The following is a 6025-nucleotide window of genomic DNA, read 5'->3' as shown; positions in this document are numbered from 1 at the left end:
AGGTGATAATTAGAAGCTTCCGCTGCAACATGTTGAATTTAAACAAGATTTTGAGTATGCATATTTGTGTCAAAAATAAAACTGCATATCGGAGGATTTGTAATGTAAAATATGCTAGAAATCGTATTGTTATCATCACATGTAAAGTTTGTAAGTCTAAGATTATCGCTAAACGATAATCATCTTTTTATTATCTAAAGCTTGTATTAAAATAAGAGTTATGGTTTGTAATGTAAAATAAATGCAGTTGTTCTTTTAAAAATGTCGCATATAGAGGTCAATACCTCGCAATGAAATCATACGTTATCTAACTCGTTCTTATGGTTAAGGACGGGTTATGACATGTGGTATCAGAGCGGTGGTCTTAGCGAACCAGGTTTGCATTAGTGTGTCTAACTGATAAGTCGTTAGGATACATTAGTAAGTCTGGACTTTGACCGGGTTTGATTTAACTTTGACCGGGTTTGATTTAAAAACCATTGCTTATCATTGTTGGTTAAAATTTATATGTAAATATTATGTAGTACTAATGGGTTAGTTGTTGTATGATAGATGTCGGGCTCAAAACTTGTTATCACATTCAGCGACTCCGAACCAGAATCTTCAGATGGTGTTCCAGTCATTAACCTATCCGATGACGAAAATAATATCTTTGGGGAAGACTCACAAATTCCGGATGAACCGACTATAGAGAACCCGGAAAGTGAACCCGAGGAGGAAAGTGAACCCGAGGAGGAAAGTGAACCCGAGGAGGAAAGTGAACCCGAGGAGGAAAGTGAACCCGAGGAAGAAATACAGGAAATTACAAAAGACGAGTTCGAACTAGGAAAGAAACGAAAGGCTAATGAATTAGAAAATTCAAATCCCGAGTTTAGTAAGGATGATGTGGCACCAACTCCACTAGACACTACCACCCCTATTCCCGCTATTCCTATTCGTGCTGTCCCGGCATCCAGTTCTTCAGTCCCACCGCCAAAATATAGGCAGACAGCTAGGATAAGCGTTAGGCCATTCCTTGAACCTAAACGTCCTAGAAAATAGACCAAACGATGCACTGCCGTATTAAACCATGGGATCATATAATGTTTTGTATAATATTATTAGTGTGGTTTGCTTAATGTTCGATGTAAGAAAAGCATATGTAAAATAGTGAAGTGTGAAATGCAATAATTTTCCATGGTTAAGTATTATTTAGATGGTAGTAATTGATTCTGTACTAAGCTATTAAGTATGGACATTAACGGGTAGGTACTACCCTAGATATAATTATAAAACGCTAATAAGAAGAAAAGGCTTTTATAATAATACCTGGTTCATATAATTAATAAGCTATAATGTACTGTAAATATACACTACATCTATAATATTCCATGTGAATAATTATTTTCTTTTCATTCTTATAGAAGAATATGGCGCGATTGAACCGAATGACGGAACAAGAAATCCAGGAACTCATCAATCAACGAGTGAACGACAGAATGTTATGGGTCGAGGCTGCAAGAGGTGCTGCAGTTAACCCAAATCCTCGTGTGGGGTGCACTTACAAAACTTTTCAAGCTTGCAAGCCCTCATCATTCAGTGGAACAGAAGGACCAATCGGTTTAACCCGGTGGATAGAAAAGATGGAGACTGTGTTTAAAATCAGTGGTTGTGTTGAAAAGGACATGACCAAGTATGCATCGTGCACTTTACAAGATAGTGCACTCACGTGGTGGAAAAATTATGTGAAGGCTGTAGGAGGAGATGTAGCTTATGATACTCCGTGGGAAGAATTCAAAACAATGTTAATCAACGAATATTGTCCAAGGAACGAGGTTAGGAAGTTGGAAGATGAGTTACGAAGTCTGAAGGTTATTGGTACTGAAATCACCAACTACAATCAGCGATTCATGGAATTAGTTTTGCTATGTCCTGAATTGGTTCCAACCGAAGAACGGAAGATTGAAATGTACAAAGATGGTTTGCCCAAAAAGGTCAAGGCAAACGTTACAGCATCGAAACCTAAGACAATTCATGAAGCTATAACCATGGCAAACGAGCTAATGGATCAGGTCATCATGGATAAGAAAGCATCCAATACTGATGTGAAGGTATCAGGTAACAAAAGAAAGTGGAATGGAAATTATGATCGAGGTAACCAACAACAATCTTTTAAGAAACAAGAAACCATACAAGGTGCAGGTGGTGGTTCAAGCTTTGGTTACAAAGGACAAAATCCTTTATGCAACCGATGCCACAAACATCACTCTGGCTACTGTAATGTGGTATGCAACAAATGTAATCGAAAGGGTCATCTTGCTGAAGATTGTAGGGCTCTCGTTACAAATACAAATGGTACCAAGACTCCTACCACCAATGCAAATAGAACTGCTTTGGCTACCATTACTTGTTATGGGTGTGGAAAACAAGGTCACTATAAGAGCCAGTGTCCGAATCCAGAGAAGAATAATGGATCTGCACGTGGAAGAGCATTTGTTATTAATGCTAGAGAGGCGTGTGAAGACCCGGAGCTTGTTACGGGTACGTTTACCATTAATAACTTATCCGCATCTATTATATTTGATACTGGTGCTGATAGAAGTTACGTGTGTAGAGACTTTCACGCTAAATTGAATTGTTCATCATTACCTCTAGATGCTAAGTACATGATTGAGTTAGCTAATGGTAAACTAATTAAAGCCGATAAAATTTGCCGTGATTGTAAAATAAATTTAGCCGGAGAAACATTTAAAATTGACTTAATACCCGTAGAATTAGGAAGTTTTGATGTAATAGTCAGCATGGACTGGATGTCCAAAGTAGGAGCTGAAGTTGTGTGTGCCAAGAAGGCAATTCGCATTCCTTGTAAGGATAGAATGCCGGTGATGATTTATGGAGAGAAGGGTAACTCAAAGCTAAAACTCATTAGTTATTTGAAAGCTCAAAAGTGCTTGAAGAAAGGGTGCTATGCTATCTTAGCACATGTTAATAAAGTCGAAAAGAAAGAAAAAGAGAAGTGCATCAATGATGTGCCTGTGACAAGAGATTTTCCTGAAGTATTTCCGGAAGAGTTGCCGGGATTACCTCCATTTAGATCTGTAGAATTTCAAATAGATCTTGTACCAGGAGCTGCACCGGTTGCCCGTGCTCCATATAGACTTGCACCGTCCGAGTTAAAAGAACTTCAGAGTCAGTTAAAAGAATTACTGGATCGTGGATTCATACGACCAAGTACTTCACCGTGGGGAGCTCCAATTTTATTCGTCAAGAAGAAAGACGGATCTTTCCGAATGTGTATAGATTATCGTGAATTAAATAAGTTAACTATCAAGAATCGGTATCCACTACCGAGAATTGACGACTTATTTGATCAACTCCAAGGATCATGTGTGTACTCGAAAATTGACCTAAGATCGGGCTATCATCAATTACGCGTCAAAGAAGAAGATATACCGAAAACTGCTTTTCGGACACGTTACGGTCATTACGAATTTTTGGTCATGCCGTTTGGATTGACGAATGCGCCAGCTGTATTCATTGACCTCATGAATCGAGTTTGTAGTCCATATCTAGATAAGTTTGTTATCGTTTTCATTGATGATATTCTTATCTATTCCAAGAGTGAGCAAGAGCATGAGCAGCATTTAAGGTTGATATTAGAGTTGTTAAGAAAAGAACAGCTATATGCTAAATTTTCTAAATGTGCTTTCTGGTTGAAAGAAGTGCAATTTCTTGGCCACGTTGTTAGTAGCAAAGGAATTCAGGTTGATCCAGCAAAAATTGAAGCCATTGAAAAATGGGAGACTCCTAAGACACCAACGCAGATACGCCAATTTTTGGGTTTAGCCGGTTATTATAGAAGGTTTATTCAAGATTTTTCCCGAATAGCTAAGCCGTTGACAGCGTTAACGCAAAAAGGGAAGAAATATGAATGGACATCTGAGCAGGAGAGTGCATTCCAATTACTAAAGAAGAAGTTAACTACGGCGCCTATTTTATCGTTACCAGAAGGGAACGATGATTTTGAAATATATTGTGACGCTTCGCGACAAGGTTTTGGTTGCGTTCTTATGCAACGGAAGAAAGTTATTGCATACGCATCCCGAAAATTGAAGATTCATGAGCGAAATTATACGACGCATGATTTAGAACTGGGAGCAGTCGTGTTTGCATTGAAGATATGGAGACACTACTTGTATGGGGTTAAATGCACTGTGTTTACTGATCATAAAAGCCTTCAACATATTTTTGATCAGAAACAGCTGAACATGAGGCAACGTAGGTGGGTCGAGTTAATAAACGACTATGATTGTGAAATTCGTTATCATCCCGGGAAAGCGAATGTGGTGGCTGACGCACTAAGCAGAAAGGAACGAGAACCAATTCGAGTACGAGCGATGAACATAAAAATTCACATGAATCTCAACTCACAAATCAAAGAAGTTCAACGAGAAGCACTTACTAAAGAAAATATAGGAAATGAAATAATGAAGAAGTATGAGAAGCAACTCGTTATGCGGGAAGATGGAATTCGATATTTTGCAAACCGTATTTGGGTACCAAAGTTGGGTGGATTAAGGAAGTTAATATTTAATGAGGCACATAAGACAAGATACTCGATACATCCTGGAGTTGGAAAGATGTATCAAGATCTTAAGACGCATTATTGGTGGCCTAATTTGAAGACAGACGTTGCAACATATGTTGGGGAATGTTTAACTTGTTCCAAAGTCAAAGCAGAACACCAGAAGCCGTCAGGATTACTTCAACAACCAGAAATCCCAGAATGGAAATGGGACAGTATTACCATGGATTTCATCACGAAGTTACCAAAGACTGCCTGGGGATACGACACTATTTGGGTAATTGTTGATCGTCTTACCAAATCTGCACATTTCTTGCCTATAAAGGAAACGGATAGAATGGAGAAACTATTACGATTGTATATAAAGGAAATTGTTTCAAGGCATGGAATACCTATTTCCATTATATCCGATCGTGATAGTAGATTTACCTCAAAGTTCTGGCAATCACTGCAGGAGGCACTAGGAACTCGTTTAGATATGAGTACCGCATATCATCCGCAAACCGACGGGCAGAGTGAAAGAACGATTCAGACTCTTGAAGACATGCTCAGGGCATGTGTGATCGATTTTGGAAACGGATGGGATAAGTATCTACCGTTAGCAGAATTTTCGTATAATAATAGTTATCATGCAAGCATTAAAGCTGCACCATTCGAAGCATTGTATGGAAGGAAGTGTAGATCTCCTATCTGTTGGAATGAAGTAGGAGATCGACAATTAACTGGTCCCGAGATCATACACGAAACGACTGAGAAGATAGTACAAATCAAGGAGAGATTGAAAACAGCCCGAAGTCGCCAAAAGAGCTACGCCGATGTCCGAAGGAAACCATTAGAGTTTCAGATTGGGGACATGGTTATGCTAAAGGTGTCACCTTGGAAAGGTGTAATACGTTTCGGTAAAAGAGGTAAACTGAACCCAAGATATGTAGGCCCGTTCAAGATCATCGAACGCATTGGACCGGTAGCTTATCGACTCGAGTTACCGCAACAACTCACCGGAGTACACAATACCTTTCACGTCTCAAACCTTAAGAAGTGTCTTGCAAAGGAAGACCTCACCATTCCTCTTGAAGAAATCCATGTCGATGAGAAACTACAATTCATCGAAGAACCAATCGAAATCATGGATCGTGAAGTTAAACAGCTCAAGCAGAGCAACATACCAATCGTTAAGGTTCGTTGGAATGCTCGAAGAGGTCCTGAGTTTACTTGGGAACGAGAGGATCAGATGAAACAAAAGTATCCACACTTGTTTCTCGATGACGCAAAATAGGTACAATTTTAAAATTTCGGGACGAAATTTATTTAACGGGTAGGTACTGTAATGACCCGCACTTTTTCGATCGTTCTATACTTATAAGATTAATATTTACATAAATTAAACCTTACCAACATGATAAGCAATCCAAATTGTTGAGACTTATGTTTTTGAAATGAGTTTTACACAACGTTTGACCG

This window comes from Rutidosis leptorrhynchoides, chromosome 2, assembly GCF_046630445.1.
Source record: "Rutidosis leptorrhynchoides isolate AG116_Rl617_1_P2 chromosome 2, CSIRO_AGI_Rlap_v1, whole genome shotgun sequence".
NCBI classification, from domain to species: domain Eukaryota; kingdom Viridiplantae; phylum Streptophyta; class Magnoliopsida; order Asterales; family Asteraceae; genus Rutidosis; species Rutidosis leptorrhynchoides.
Note: the sequence above shows the minus strand (reverse complement) of the source record.